At 53.7% G+C, this 16,574-nt stretch overlaps 2 long non-coding RNA genes across 2 annotated transcripts; both read right to left on the minus strand.

The window, feature by feature from the left end:
* Positions 1-378: 378 nt before the first annotated feature.
* LOC136297893 (uncharacterized) lies at positions 379-3,550 on the minus strand. The gene is made up of 4 exons (XR_010723241.1): positions 3,165-3,550; positions 1,780-2,002; positions 1,553-1,618; positions 379-519 (listed from the first exon to the last, which is right to left on the minus strand). It is a non-coding gene; the product is annotated as an uncharacterized lncRNA (long non-coding RNA).
* Positions 3,551-15,637: 12,087 nt separating this feature from the next.
* LOC136297934 (uncharacterized) lies at positions 15,638-15,980 on the minus strand. The gene is made up of 3 exons (XR_010723249.1): positions 15,914-15,980; positions 15,794-15,835; positions 15,638-15,703 (listed from the first exon to the last, which is right to left on the minus strand). It is a non-coding gene; the product is annotated as an uncharacterized lncRNA (long non-coding RNA).
* Between the last annotated feature and the right edge of the window lie 594 nt (positions 15,981-16,574).

Below are 16,574 nucleotides of genomic sequence, written 5' to 3' on the forward strand. Positions count from 1 at the left end.
ACACTAGATGAATTCATGAACCTAACACATCAGAAATACAATTAATTTGAATTAAATGAGCCTGGTTTTCTAAGGGGTAAAGTTTTAATCTTTATTTAAATAATATGGGCATATTTTCTCTATCTGTATGGGGTTTTTTTGGTGGGTTGCGGGGGATTGTATTTTGGGGGTTTTCTTTTTTTGTTCGCTTTGTTTTGGATTTCTTTGCTAATAAACAAGCAGGGTCGGAGAGTTCAAAATAAAACGTCTACTTTGTTTTTATTGCTCCCTCTGAAATACGCCTCGACAGCCTGGACAGCAGGCTGCTGCTGGTAACACTGTGCACGGGTAGGAGGAGACCTGGTCGGGGCTGGGAAGGAAAAAACGGCACCACGGTGGTCACAGCTTTCTCCCTTCAGGAGTTTTATGGAGCAGAAAATACAGAGCTTTTGCCAACTGCGCTCTCTATGACATCCCGACGTCCAGCGGGCACCGAGGTCATTTCTCATCTTTCTTGCCAACAGCCAAACCCCCAGGCGCCTGGGGGAAGAAAGAGTATGGGGAAAAAAAAAAAGGAACAAAGAAAACATGAAAAAATAAACCAAAACTATAGAAAATAATAAATAAAATTAAAATACCAAAAGAAAAAAATTTCAAAGTAACAAAAAAGTGGAAAAAAAATTTAAAAAAAAATAAAAATAAAAAACGAAAAGTAGTTTTAACAAGTAAATAAATAGCTAAAGAAAAAAAATAAAAATTAAAAAACTGAAGAAAAAGTCTTTCAAAAACCACAAAACGCAACATGAAAAACCACAACAAAAGAGCACAAAAATACAAAAATAACAAAAAATAAAATACAAAATTAAATAAACGCAGCTCTCACCTCCTGCCACTGCCTAAAAAAGCGCCATGGCTTTCCTCAATTATGCAGCAATAAGGGAAACAAACCCAGTGCCCCCCAGAACAGAAGGTTTTCTAGACAATTCCCACTTCTGCTTGGAAACAAATTCTATTTTAGTGGGAAGCTCATTTTGGACAAACATCCAAATGTGCCAAGGTAGGAAAGAACCAGCCCCTTGTGTCCAAGGAACAGCAGCTAGGCCTGGATTCAGGTTTTAATGGCATTTATGTAATTAAAAATGCAGTAAATTGAACTTTACAAAGAGACGAATCGTGGCAAATAAATACTTCAAAGTTTTCTTGGGAATTCACAGAATTTTGTGGAGATGGTGCTGGACAATTGCTGATTTACCAATATTAATTGGGTAAATTTCCTTGGAAATGTGCTCTACAAGGTACAAAAATTCCAATTAGGATGGAAAATTGGAATAAATAAATATTCCCTTACTAAAATCAGAGAGAAAATCAGAGTTATTCCTTCAATTAAAAGGAAGGAATAACATCCAAATCCAAGCCTGCCTGGAAAACAAGCTCAGGAATTTCTAACATTGAAAACTTTTGCAAGAGTCATGAAGTTGGTGAAAGTTCATGGAATGATGGTTTAAAATCTGCTTCCTCTGCTCTGATTTAAAGGGAAGTGGGAATTCAACAGGTCCAGTTACTCCCATCCAACCTTGGACTGGGATAAGGCCTTCCAGTGGCTTCACTTCCTACTGGCTCTCTCCTTTTCGCCAACTACCTGCAAGAGGAAAAGCAACAGGAATAAAGTCTCAAACAGGATGGCCTTGGTCCAGGCAGACTGAGGTGCAGCTCCCAGGGAGGGAGGCCAGGCTGTGCCTCGGGGAGCTCCGGGAATCTGGGATTGCCCGTGGGATTCAAGGGCTGGAAAAGCACACCCACCTGCCAGGTTCAGTGCTGGGACAGAGCAAGGCCGGGGCTCAGGGGCAGCAGTTAGAGCTGGGACTGCAGGAGAACACCCCAAACCCGGGTTAAACATCCGGCACGACACGCAGCACGCTCCGGGAGAAACTCGGGTGGGAGAAGCCCCGGGATGCTCCACGTTCCTTGCCCTTGGCAGCTGTGCCAGGGCCTCCCTCAGAATGCTGACCTCACCGTGCAGCTCCTACAAAACAGGAGAACTTATGGGAATCGCCCAGAATCCCTGGACTTCCAGTTATTAAGAACCACAGCTGCAGCGAAAGGTGTACAAACGCTACTGCAAACCAGCAGGGCTGAGGAGACGCAGGGATTTATTCCCGAGGGGACACAAGGATCCCTCAGCCAGCCAGGATTTCTCCCAGGCTCTTCCCACTGCTCTCTGAGGACACAAACAGCAGTTTTTCCCTGGAGTTCCCCTTTCCAACAATGCCAAGACTCCTGTTCTCCTCCAACCCCAGGTTCAGGAAGGAAAGTAGGAATATTATCACTGCACAGACTGTCCAGGAGGGTGTGACTGAGGCAGCAGCACCAGCTCCCACTCCACTGCTGCTCTGGATTCCTGAGCAGCTCCTTTCCATCCTGCCCTTCCCAGCACCATTCCCTGGGTGCCATGTCCACAGACACCTTCTCCATGCCGCTTAAAACCCACAGACACCAACAGAAAGGAGATCAAAAATCAATTCACATGCTGCTAGTCAGAGAGAATGGGAGAGGCCTAAAAATCTGCATTTATTTTAGAACACTAGAGCAATTTCTTCATGACCCTGACTATCAGTGATGGGCAGATAAACACCTTCTTTAACTTACTACCTGCAAAAACATCAAGTTTCAAGTTTAGTAAAGATAAAATTTTGCTGCAAAAATAAAAGAGGTGGGATGTTGGTGTTAGTGCTTTAACCTTCGGACATTAGCGGCTATTTGTAAAACAAATTCATTATTGAAGCAGCTAACTTGAAAATAAGGGGTTTTTACAATAAAGTTGACCAAAAAAGAGTCTCAAAATTAAGATATAGGCTGCACAAATATTTAAGAAAAAAAAAGTTGTCTTTCGTGCGTATAACCTGCCAGCCTCTCATGTTTTCAGTCCTTACCATTTATTTTTACCAAGGTGATGATTAAAACCTTGTCAAAAGCTCAAAAAAAAAAATTCCAGGACAAGGCAGGTGTTTTCCCAAGTACCCTCAGTGTGGAGCTGTGTCAGCCACAAGTGTTTGCTCCCTCAGCCCAGCCCGGAGCAGGCTCCAGCTGCTGCCCAGGGGGGTTACCAAGGGACTCACCTGTTTGAAGCTGTAAACGCAGGTGGCCTGCACTGGAGTGCCAATAAATGTGAAATGTGTGACTCTCACCTTGAATAGCGATCGATCTTCTCAGGGGAGCCCCTCACCCAGGATGGGGGGCTCTGCCACGGATTTCATCCCTCTGCATCTGAAACAAAGTCAGGACAACAGTCAGAGTGCTGCAGGATACCTTGACAGCTCCACACATCTTGTGGCAATCTAGGAATACCCTCTACAGTCTAACCACACCCCACATCACAAATTTCAAGCCCCCGGCACTATTACCCTCGTACCCCTACACCCAGACTGAGCAGCAAGGCAGAGCAGCTCCGGGCCAAACACACACCAACACCCGTGACACAGCACAGGACAAACGAGGGGACACAACAGGGACAGAAAACTCTGGCAAGAAGAATGACCCTGAGGGTCCAGAGAACTCAGAATGAGATGACCGAGGTGAGACTGAAGGTGAGCTGGCCAGGCTCAGAGAACCCTGCAGGAACAAGATGCCATCGGGATGACTTATCCCAAGAAACGCAGAGATGGATGCCCGAGAATCCTACGGTCAGAATGCTCCAGCTGTCTTTGCATTCTCACAAGACCTAACCCGCCGGAATGGATCAGGGCGGTGCACGGCTGTCAGTACAGCTCAGAACAAGACCTGAAAAGGCATCGGACTGGATGCTTGTGAAGACAGATGGATTCTGATGAGTGTCCGAGCAGCTGAGACAAAGGCACCTGGCTGAGGAGCACAGAGATCAGAAATGCTAAGACTGATGCCAGGGGTTTTGACAGGCCCCTGAAAGGACTAAAGGAAAAGACAAGACACCAAACAGACAGAGTGCACAACAGACAAGTGACACAACACACACCAGGACTGCTCTGCCCTGCACACCTCAGCACTGAGATGAAAAATGAGACTTTCCCTTCATGTAGCCTAAGGGGTCACATCTGGGACATCCCCATCTCCAAACCCGACTCAAAAAATCCCTCCCGCTGACCCCTGCCCTGGTACCCCGCTTTCATCCCCTCTGTGGCTCCAAGCCCTCCACTTATCTCTCAAATGTCTGGGGAGGTGAACCCACGCCGGGTGCCAAAGAAGGCTGCCTCTCCCTCAGAGAAATTCCTGCCGTCACTGGGCTGCTGTCTCCTAGTCAGCTACAATAAAGAAAACCAAATATCAAAGCATAATCTTAGCTGCACATCAGCCAAAAACCAGCAGCTCTGCTACTCACCGTCTCTTAAGCAGGACCGGGTCCTCGGGCCCCGTGCGTGCTTCAGCTGAGCTCGGAGGCCGACGCTCGCAGCGCCAAAGCCTTAGAGGCATTACTGGCACCGAGCCCACCCACCGTGGCCTCCATTAGGGCTGTGAGCATCCCCGGTTAGAGCAGGACAGGAACGCAGGGTGGACATCCCCGGTGAACCTCAACCCTGTGGACTCTGCCCCACCACTGTCACTTCCTGCCCGGCCCTAGCTTAGGGTTACTGCCTGCACCTCTCAGGACTTCTGGCCTTGTCTTGGCATTAGGATTGCTGCCGGCACCTGCTCTCAGGGAAACAGTGTTGGCAGCAGCGCTGTGAGGGCCGGGATGCCTGTACTCTGACTTGTATCCTAGGCTGTACCCCTGATTTTCACTGTGTGTTCTCTAGTCCTTGAGTCCTTTACCTCAGCCTCTGTGTGTATCACTGTAACCTCCCCCCTTCTGAACCCTGCTTCTTCAGAGCCCTAGACCTTGCAGCCGGGGACGCTCTGCACCGTTAGGGTCCCAAGAGCTGTCCCGCACGCAGGACAGGTACATCCACAGTTGTTCCCTGCCTACCCTAAGAAACGTGGCCCTGAGACAGGGCAGAGGCTGACAGAGCCGAACTCTTTGCGGTGGCAAAAGGCACGAAGCCTTACCAACCGCCGCCTCGAGAGGGAATCAGGAGCACTTCCACCGGCTGCGGAGAGACAGGGAATCCCAGGGTGGGTGGGGCGGGAAACCCCCGTTATCCCCAGCCCTGTTGGATCCTGCTCCCCACTATCGCTTCCTGCCTGGCCCTAGCCTGACAGTGTCTGCACAGGTCAGAGCTTCTGGTGTGTTCCTGCACTAGGGCTGCTGCCTGCACCTGCTCTCAGGGGAAGTGTGCTGGTAGCAGTGCTGTGAGGGCCGCTACACCTGTACTCTGACTTGTATCCTAGCCTGTTCCCCTGAGTTTCACCGTGTGTCCTCTAGTCCTTGAGTCCTTTACCTCAGCCTCTGTGTGTGTGGCTACACCTCCCCCCTTCTAAACCCAACTTCTTTAGAGCCCTACACCTCGCAGCCAGGCCTTCTGGCAGTGCCCTGCATAAGGGCTCCTGCCTGTACCTGCACTCAGGGAAACGGGCATGTCTTTAGGGCTACTCCTTCGGGTCTGGGTTAGGGGTGGGGTCGGGCTGGTACACCTGTACTCTCAATTGGCACATCTTGGACATCCCTATCTCCAAACCTGACTCAAAAACCCCTCCTGACAAGTCCTGACCCAGCACTCCACTTTCATCCCCTCTGTGGCTCTGAACCCTCCACTTATCTCTTGGACATCTGGGGATGAGAATCCACGCCGGGTGCCAAAGAAGGCCGCCTCTCCCTCAGGGAAACTCCTGCTGTCGCCGGGCTGTTGTCTCTTAGCCAGCTACAATAAAGAAAACCAAACATGAATGCGTGATCTTAGCAGCCCATCACCCAAAACCCAACAATTCTGCTACTCACTGTCTCCTAAGCTTGCCTGTGTCCTCGGCCCCGCGCTTCAGCTGCGCTCAGAGGCCAACGCCGGCGTCGCAGGGTCTGCCTGGGTAAAGAGCAGACAAGGTGACGTGGCAGCGCTGGAACTTGAGGGGACCCTCCCTCCTCCTCCTTCTCCTCCCTGACTAACCTCAACTCCTCGGCCGTTATCCAAGCCTACCTGGATGGGGCCTTCACAAGGAGAAGATCAAGGCTCCATCACAGACTCCTGGAATGCTCCCGGAGGGCTCACGGGTGAGGTGACCCGGGTCTGTCGTCCCGTTGGTGAGAGGGGAGCTCGGCCTCCTGCGAGTGGACTCCCTAAAACACACAATAACGGAGGCTTAGAGTTGCACCAGCGAGTGAGGCTTGAACAATAGCAACGGCTTCTGTCCACCCGTCACTGCTCACCTCGCCCACGTCAGCTTGACTGCTGAGATCCGGCTTCACCACCTAAAAATAAAGACAAAGAACAGAGCTGTAACACAGCCATCATTTACACCTCCCCTGCAAACAGAAACAGGGACTGACCTTCTCAGGGGAGCCCCTCACCCAGGATGGGGGGCTCTGCCACAGATTTCATCTCTCTGCATCTGAAACAGTGTTTGGACAACAGTCAGAGTGCTGCAGGATACCTTGACAGCTCCACACATCTTGTGGCAATCTAGGAATACCCTCTACAGTCTAACTACACCCCACATCACAAATTTCAAGCCCCCGGCACTATTACCCTCATACCCCTACACCCAGACTGAGCAGCAAGGCAGAGCAGCTCCGGGCCAAACACACACCAACACCCGTGACACAGCACAGGACAAACGAGGGGACACAACAGGGACAGAAAACTCTGGGCAAGAAGAACGACCCTGAGGGTCCAGAGAACTCGGAATGAGATGACCGAGGTGAGACGGAAGGTGAGCTGGCCAGGCTCAGAGAACCCTGCAGGAACAAGATGCCATCGGGATGACTTATCCCAAGAGACGCAGAGATGGATGCCCGAGAATCCTACGGTCAGAATCCTCCACCTGTCTTTGCCTTCTCACAAGACCTAACCCGCGGGAATGGATCAGGGCGGCGCACGGCTGTCAGTACAGCTCAGAACAAGACCTGAAAAGGCATCGGACCGGATGCTTGTGAAGACAGATGGATTCTGATGAGTGTCCGAGCAGCTGAGACAAAGGCACCTGGCTGAGGAGCACAGAGATCAGAAATGCTAAGACTGATGCCAGGGGTTTTGACAGGCCCCTGAAAGGACTAAAGGAAAAGACAAGACACCAAACAGACAGAGTGCACAACAGACACAACACACCCTGGGACTGCTCTGCCCTGCACACCTCAGCACTGTGATCCAGAATGAGACTTTCCCTTGATGTAGCCTAAGGAGTCACATCTGGGACATCCCCATCTCCAAACCCGACTCGAAAAATCCCTCCTGGTGATCCCTGCCCCAGCACCCCTCTTTCATCCCCTCTATGGCTCCAAGCCCTCCACTTATCTCTCAAATGTCTGGGGAGGTGAATCCACGCCGGGTGCCAAAGAAGGCTGCCTCTCCCTCAGAGAAATTCCTGCCGTCACTGGGCTGCTGTCTCCTAGTCAGCTACAATAAAGAAAACCAAATATCAAAGCATAATCTTAGCTGCACATCAGCCAAAAACCAGCAGCTCTGCTACTCACTGTCTCTTAAGCAGGACCGGGTCCTCGGGCCCCGTGCGTGCTTCAGCTGAGCTCGGAGGCCGACGCTCGCAGCGCCAAAGCCTTAGAGGCATTACTGGCACCGAGCCCACCCACCGTGGCCTCCATTAGGGCTGTGAGCATCCCCGGTTAGAGCAGGACAGGAACGCAGGGTGGACATCCCCGGTGAACCTCAACCCTGTGGACTCTGCCCCACCACTGTCACTTCCTGCCCGGCCCTAGCTTAGGGTTACTGCCTGCACCTCTCAGGACTTCTGGCCTTGTCTTGGCATTAGGATTGCTGCCGGCACCTGCTCTCAGGGAAACGGTGTTGGCAGCAGCGCTGTGAGGGCCAGGATGCCTGTACTCTGACTTGTATCCTAGGCTGTACCCCTGATTTTCACTGTGTGTTCTCTAGTCCTTGAGTCCTTTACCTCAGCCTCTGTGTGTATCACTGTAACCTCCCCCCTTCTGAACCCTGCTTCTTCAGAGCCCTAGACCTTGCAGCCGGGGACGCTCTGCACCGTTAGGGTCCCAAGAGCTGTCCCGCACGCAGGACAGGTACATCCACAGTTGTTCCCTGCCTACCCTAAGAAACGTGGCCCTGAGACAGGGCAGAGGCTGACAGAGCCGAACTCTTTGCGGTGGCAAAAGGCACGAAGCCTTACCAACCGCCGCCTCGAGAGGGAATCAGGAGCACTTCCACCGGCTGCGGAGAGACAGGGAATCCCAGGGTGGGTGGGGCGGGAAACCCCCGTTATCCCCAGCCCTGTTGGATCCTGCTCCCCACTATCGCTTCCTGCCTGGCCCTAGCCTGACAGTGTCTGCACAGGTCAGAGCTTCTGGTGTGTTCCTGCACTAGGGCTGCTGCCTGCACCTGCTCTCAGGGGAAGTGTGCTGGTAGCAGTGCTGTGAGGGCCGCTACACCTGTACTCTGACTTGTATCCTAGCCTGTTCCCCTGAGTTTCACCGTGTGTCCTCTAGTCCTTGAGTCCTTTACCTCAGCCTCTGTGTGTGTGGCTACACCTCCCCCCTTCTAAACCCAACTTCTTTAGAGCCCTACACCTCGCAGCCAGGCCTTCTGGCAGTGCCCTGCATAAGGGCTCCTGCCTGTACCTGCACTCAGGGAAACGGGCATGTCTTTAGGGCTACTCCTTCGGGTCTGGGTTAGGGGTGGGGTCGGGCTGGTACACCTGTACTCTCAATTGGCACATCTTGGACATCCCTATCTCCACACCTGACTCAAAAACCCCTCCTGACAAGTCCTGACCCAGCACTCCACTTTCATCCCCTCTGTGGCTCTGAACCCTCCACTTATCTCTTGGACATCTGGGGATGAGAATCCACGCCGGGTGCCAAAGAAGGCCGCCTCTCCCTCAGGGAAACTCCTGCTGTCGCCGGGCTGTTGTCTCTTAGCCAGCTACAATAAAGAAAACCAAACATGAATGCGTGATCTTAGCAGCCCATCACCCAAAACCCAACAATTCTGCTACTCACTGTCTCCTAAGCTTGCCTGTGTCCTCGGCCCCGCGCTTCAGCTGCGCTCAGAGGCCAACGCCGGCGTCGCAGGGTCTGCCTGGGTAAAGAGCAGACAAGGTGACGTGGCAGCGCTGGAACTTGAGGGGACCCTCCCTCCTCCTCCTTCTCCTCCCTGACTCACCTCAACTCCTCGGCCGTTATCCAAGCCTACCTGGATGGGGCCTTCCCAAGGAGAAGATCAAGGCTCCATCACAGACTCCTGGAATGCTCCCGGAGGGCTCACGGGTGAGGTGACCCGGGTCTGTCGTCCCGTTGGTGAGAGGGGAGCTCGGCCTCCTGCGAGTGGACTCCCTAAAACACACAATAACGGAGGCTTAGAGTTGCACCAGCGAGTGAGGCTTGAACAATAGCAACGGCTTCTGTCCACCCGTCACTGCTCACCTCGCCCACGTCAGCTTGACTGCTGAGATCCGGCTTCACCACCTAAAAATAAAGACAAAGAACAGAGCTGTAACACAGCCATCATTTACACCTCCCCTGCAAACAGAAACAGGGACTGACCTTCTCAGGGGAGCCCCTCACCCAGGATGGGGGGCTCTGCCACAGATTTCATCTCTCTGCATCTGAAACAGTGTTTGGACAACAGTCAGAGTGCTGCAGGATACCTTGACAGCTCCACACATCTTGTGGCAATCTAGGAATACCCTCTACAGTCTAACCACACCCCACATCATAAATTTCAAGCCCCCGGCACTATTACCCTCATACCCCTACACCCAGACTGAGCAGCAAGGCAGAGCAGCTCCGGGCCAAACACACACCAACACCCGTGACACAGCACAGGACAAACGAGGGGACACAACAGGGACAGAAAACTCTGGCAAGAAGAACGACCCTGAGGGTCCAGAGAACTCGGAATGAGATGACCGAGGTGAGACGGAAGGTGAGCTGGCCAGGCTCAGAGAACCCTGCAGGAACAAGATGCCATCGGGATGACTTATCCCAAGAGACGCAGAGATGGATGCCCGAGAATCCATCGGTCAGAATCCTCCACCTGTCTTTGCCTTCTCACAAGACCTAACCCGTGGGAATGGATCAGGGCAGTGCACGGCTGTCAGTACAGCTCAGAACAAGACCTGAAAAGGCATCGGACTGGATGCTTGTGAAGACAGATGGATTCTGATGAGTGTCCGAGCAGCTGAGACAAAGGCACCTGGCTGAGGAGCACAGAGATCAGAAATGCTAAGACTGATGCCAGGGGTTTTGACAGGCCCCTGAAAGGACTAAAGGAAAAGACAAGACACCAAACAGACAGAGTGCACAACAGACACAACACACCCTGGGACTGCTCTGCCCTGCACACCTCAGCACTGTGATCCAGAATGAGACTTTCCCTTGATGTAGCCTAAGGAGTCACATCTGGGACATCCCCATCTCCAAACCCGACTCGAAAAATCCCTCCTGGTGATCCCTGCCCCAGCACCCCTCTTTCATCCCCTCTATGGCTCCAAGCCCTCCACTTATCTCTCAAATGTCTGGGGAGGTGAATCCACGCCGGGTGCCAAAGAAGGCTGCCTCTCCCTCAGAGAAATTCCTGCCGTCACTGGGCTGCTGTCTCCTAGTCAGCTACAATAAAGAAAACCAAATATCAAAGCATAATCTTAGCTGCACATCAGCCAAAAACCAGCAGCTCTGCTACTCACCGTCTCTTAAGCAGGACCGGGTCCTCGGGCCCCGTGCGTGCTTCAGCTGAGCTCGGAGGCCGACGCTCGCAGCGCCAAAGCCTTAGAGGCATTACTGGCACCGAGCCCACCCACCGTGGCCTCCATTAGGGCTGTGAGCATCCCCGGTTAGAGCAGGACAGGAACGCAGGGTGGACATCCCCGGTGAACCTCAACCCTGTGGACTCTGCCCCACCACTGTCACTTCCTGCCTGGCCCTAGCTTAGGGTTACTGCCTGCACCTCTCAGGACTTCTGGCCTTGTCTTGGCATTAGGATTGCTGCCGGCACCTGCTCTCAGGGAAACAGTGTTGGCAGCAGCGCTGTGAGGGCCGGGATGCCTGTACTCTGACTTGTATCCTAGGCTGTACCCCTGATTTTCACTGTGTGTTCTCTAGTCCTTGAGTCCTTTACCTCAGCCTCTGTGTGTATCACTGTAACCTCCCCCCTTCTGAACCCTGCTTCTTCAGAGCCCTAGACCTTGCAGCCGGGGACGCTCTGCACCGTTAGGGTCCCAAGAGCTGTCCCGCACGCAGGACAGGTACATCCACAGTTGTTCCCTGCCTACCCTAAGAAACGTGGCCCTGAGACAGGGCAGAGGCTGACAGAGCCGAACTCTTTGCGGTGGCAAAAGGCACGAAGCCTTACCAACCGCCGCCTCGAGAGGGAATCAGGAGCACTTCCACCGGCTGCGGAGAGACAGGGAATCCCAGGGTGGGTGGGGCGGGAAACCCCCGTTATCCCCAGCCCTGTTGGATCCTGCTCCCCACTATCGCTTCCTGCCTGGCCCTAGCCTGACAGTGTCTGCACAGGTCAGAGCTTCTGGTGTGTTCCTGCACTAGGGCTGCTGCCTGCACCTGCTCTCAGGGGAAGTGTGCTGGTAGCAGTGCTGTGAGGGCCGCTACACCTGTACTCTGACTTGTATCCTAGCCTGTTCCCCTGAGTTTCACCGTGTGTCCTCTAGTCCTTGAGTCCTTTACCTCAGCCTCTGTGTGTGTGGCTACACCTCCCCCCTTCTAAACCCAACTTCTTTAGAGCCCTACACCTCGCAGCCAGGCCTTCTGGCAGTGCCCTGCATAAGGGCTCCTGCCTGTACCTGCACTCAGGGAAACGGGCATGTCTTTAGGGCTACTCCTTCGGGTCTGGGTTAGGGGTGGGGTCGGGCTGGTACACCTGTACTCTCAATTGGCACATCTTGGACATCCCTATCTCCAAACCGGACTCAAAAACCCCTCCTGACAAGTCCTGACCCAGCACTCCACTTTCATCCCCTCTGTGGCTCTGAACCCTCCACTTATCTCTTGGACATCTGGGGATGAGAATCCACGCCGGGTGCCAAAGAAGGCCGCCTCTCCCTCAGGGAAACTCCTGCTGTCGCCGGGCTGTTGTCTCTTAGCCAGCTACAATAAAGAAAACCAAACATGAATGCGTGATCTTAGCAGCCCATCACCCAAAACCCAACAATTCTGCTACTCACTGTCTCCTAAGCTTGCCTGTGTCCTCGGCCCCGCGCTTCAGCTGCGCTCAGAGGCCAACGCCGGCGTCGCAGGGTCTGCCTGGGTAAAGAGCAGACAAGGTGACGTGGCAGCGCTGGAACTTGAGGGGACCCTCCCTCCTCCTCCTTCTCCTCCCTGACTCACCTCAACTCCTCGGCCGTTATCCAAGCCTACCTGGATGGGGCCTTCACAAGGAGAAGATCAAGGCTCCATCACAGACTCCTGGAATGCTCCCGGAGGGCTCACGGGTGAGGTGACCCGGGTCTGTCGTCCCGTTGGTGAGAGGGGAGCTCGGCCTCCTGCGAGTGGACTCCCTAAAACACACAATAACGGAGGCTTAGAGTTGCACCAGCGAGTGAGGCTTGAACAATAGCAACGGCTTCTGTCCACCCGTCACTGCTCACCTCGCCCACGTCAGCTTGACTGCTGAGATCCGGCTTCACCACCTAAAAATAAAGACAAAGAACAGAGCTGTAACACAGCCATCATTTACACCTCCCCTGCAAACAGAAACAGGGACTGACCTTCTCAGGGGAGCCCCTCACCCAGGATGGGGGGCTCTGCCACAGATTTTATCTCTCTGCATCTGAAACAGAGTTTGGACAACAGTCAGAGTGCTGCAGGATACCTTGACAGCTCCACACATCTTGTGGCAATCTAGGAATACCCTCTACAGTCTAACTACACCCCACATCACAAATTTCAAGCCCCCGGCACTATTACCCTCATACCCCTACACCCAGACTGAGCAGCAAGGCAGAGCAGCTCCGGGCCAAACACACACCAACACCCGTGACACAGCACAGGACAAACGAGGGGACACAACAGGGACAGAAAACTCTGGGCAAGAAGAACGACCCTGAGGGTCCAGAGAACTCGGAATGAGATGACCAAGGTGAGACTGAAGGTGAGCTGGCCAGGCTCAGAGAACCCTGCAGGAACAAGATGCCATCGGGATGACTTATCCCCAGAGAGGCAGAGATGGATGCCCGAGAATCCTACGGTCAGAATCCTCCACCTGTCTTTGCCTTCTCACAAGACCTAACCCGCCGGAATGGATCAGGGCGGTGCACGGCTGTCAGTACAGCTCAGAACAAGACCTGAAAAGGCATCGGACTGGATGCTTGTGAAGACAGATGGATTCTGATGAGTGTCCGAGCAGCTGAGACAAAGGCACCTGGCTGAGGAGCACAGAGATCAGAAATGCTAAGACTGATGCCAGGGGTTTTGACAGGCCCCTGAAAGGACTAAAGGAAAAGACAAGACACCAAACAGACAGAGTGCACAACAGACAAGTGACACAACACACACCAGGACTGCTCTGCCCTGCACACCTCAGCACTGAGATGAAAAATGAGACTTTTCCTTCATGTAGCCTAAGGGGTCACATCTGGGACATCCCCAGCTCCAAACCTAACTCAAAAAATCCCTCCCGCTGACCCCTGCCCTGGTACCCCGCTTTCATCCCCTCTGTGGCTCCAAGCCCTCCACTTATCTCTCAAATGTCTGGGGAGGTGAACCCACGCCGGGTGCCAAAGAAGGCTGCCTCTCCCTCAGAGAAATTCCTGCTGTCACTGGGCTGCTGTCTCCTAGTCAGCTACAATAAAGAAAACCAAATATCAAAGCATAATCTTAGCTGCACATCAGCCAAAAACCAGCAGCTCTGCTACTCACCGTCTCTTAAGCAGGACCGGGTCCTCGGGCCCCGTGCGTGCTTCAGCTGAGCTCGGAGGCCGACGCTCGCAGCGCCAAAGCCTTAGAGGCATTACTGGCACCGAGCCCACCCACCGTGGCCTCCATTAGGGCTGTGAGCATCCCCGGTTAGAGCAGGACAGGAACGCAGGGTGGACATCCCCGGTGAACCTCAACCCTGTGGACTCTGCCCCACCACTGTCACTTCCTGCCTGGCCCTAGCTTAGGGTTACTGCCTGCACCTCTCAGGACTTCTGGCCTTGTCTTGGCATTAGGATTGCTGCCGGCACCTGCTCTCAGGGAAACAGTGTTGGCAGCAGCGCTGTGAGGGCCGGGATGCCTGTACTCTGACTTGTATCCTAGGCTGTACCCCTGATTTTCACTGTGTGTTCTCTAGTCCTTGAGTCCTTTACCTCAGCCTCTGTGTGTATCACTGTAACCTCCCCCCTTCTGAACCCTGCTTCTTCAGAGCCCTAGACCTTGCAGCCGGGGACGCTCTGCACCGTTAGGGTCCCAAGAGCTGTCCCGCACGCAGGACAGGTACATCCACAGTTGTTCCCTGCCTACCCTAAGAAACGTGGCCCTGAGACAGGGCAGAGGCTGACAGAGCCGAACTCTTTGCGGTGGCAAAAGGCACGAAGCCTTACCAACCGCCGCCTCGAGAGGGAATCAGGAGCACTTCCACCGGCTGCGGAGAGACAGGGAATCCCAGGGTGGGTGGGGCGGGAAACCCCCGTTATCCCCAGCCCTGTTGGATCCTGCTCCCCACTATCGCTTCCTGCCTGGCCCTAGCCTGACAGTGTCTGCACAGGTCAGAGCTTCTGGTGTGTTCCTGCACTAGGGCTGCTGCCTGCACCTGCTCTCAGGGGAAGTGTGCTGGTAGCAGTGCTGTGAGGGCCGCTACACCTGTACTCTGACTTGTATCCTAGCCTGTTCCCCTGAGTTTCACCGTGTGTCCTCTAGTCCTTGAGTCCTTTACCTCAGCCTCTGTGTGTGTGGCTACACCTCCCCCCTTCTAAACCCAACTTCTTTAGAGCCCTACACCTCGCAGCCAGGCCTTCTGGCAGTGCCCTGCATAAGGGCTCCTGCCTGTACCTGCACTCAGGGAAACGGGCATGTCTTTAGGGCTACTCCTTCGGGTCTGGGTTAGGGGTGGGGTCGGGCTGGTACACCTGTACTCTCAATTGGCACATCTTGGACATCCCTATCTCCAAACCTGACTCAAAAACCCCTCCTGACAAGTCCTGACCCAGCACTCCACTTTCATCCCCTCTGTGGCTCTGAACCCTCCACTTATCTCTTGGACATCTGGGGATGAGAATCCACGCCGGGTGCCAAAGAAGGCCGCCTCTCCCTCAGGGAAACTCCTGCTGTCGCCGGGCTGTTGTCTCTTAGCCAGCTACAATAAAGAAAACCAAACATGAATGCGTGATCTTAGCAGCCCATCACCCAAAACCCAACAATTCTGCTACTCACTGTCTCCTAAGCTTGCCTGTGTCCTCGGCCCCGCGCTTCAGCTGCGCTCAGAGGCCAACGCCGGCGTCGCAGGGTCTGCCTGGGTAAAGAGCAGACAAGGTGACGTGGCAGCGCTGGAACTTGAGGGGACCCTCCCTCCTCCTCCTTCTCCTCCCTGACTCACCTCAACTCCTCGGCCGTTATCCAAGCCTACCTGGATGGGGCCTTCACAAGGAGAAGATCAAGGCTCCATCACAGACTCCTGGAATGCTCCCGGAGGGCTCACGGGTGAGGTGACCCGGTTCTGTCGTCCCGTTGGTGAGAGGGGAGCTCGGCCTCCTGCGAGTGGACTCCCTAAAACACACAATAACGGAGGCTTAGAGTTGCACCAGCGAGTGAGGCTTGAACAATAGCAACGGCTTCTGTCCACCCGTCACTGCTCACCTCGCCCACGTCAGCTTGACTGCTGAGATCCGGCTTCACCACCTAAAAATAAAGACAAAGAACAGAGCTGTAACACAGCCATCATTTACACCTCCCCTGCAAACAGAAACAGGGACTGACCTTCTCAGGGGAGCCCCTCACCCAGGATGGGGGGCTCTGCCACAGATTTCATCTCTCTGCATCTGAAACAGTGTTTGGACAACAGTCAGAGTGCTGCAGGATACCTTGACAGCTCCACACATCTTGTGGCAATCTAGGAATACCCTCTACAGTCTAACCACACCCCACATCAGAAATTTCAAGCCCCCAGGACTATTACCCTCTTACCCCTACACCCAGACTGAGCATCAAGGCAGAGCAGCTCCGGGCCAAACACACACCAACACCCGTGACACAGCACAGGACAAACGAGGGGACACAACAGGGACAGAAAACTCTGGCAAGAAGAACGACCCTGAGGGTCCAGAGAACTCGGAATGAGATGACCGAGGTGAGACGGAAGGTGAGCTGGCCAGGCTCAGAGAACCCTGCAGGAACAAGATGCCATCGGGATGACTTATCCCAAGAGACGCAGAGATGGATGCTTGAGAATCCTACGGTCAGAATCCTCCACCTGTCTTTGCCTTCTCACAAGACCTAACCCGCGGGAATGGATCAGGGCGGTGCACGGCTGTCAGTACAGCTCAGAACAAGACCTGAAAAGGCATCGGACTGGATGCTTGTGAAGACAGATGGATTCTGATGAGTGTCCGAGCAGCTGAGACAAAGGCACCTGGCTGAG

This window comes from Chamaea fasciata, unplaced genomic scaffold (genome assembly GCF_029207755.1).
Source record: "Chamaea fasciata isolate MVZ Bird 193981 ecotype frontalis unplaced genomic scaffold, bChaFas1.0.hap1 SCAF_16, whole genome shotgun sequence".
In the NCBI taxonomy this organism is placed as follows: Eukaryota; Metazoa; Chordata; class Aves; order Passeriformes; family Sylviidae; genus Chamaea; species Chamaea fasciata.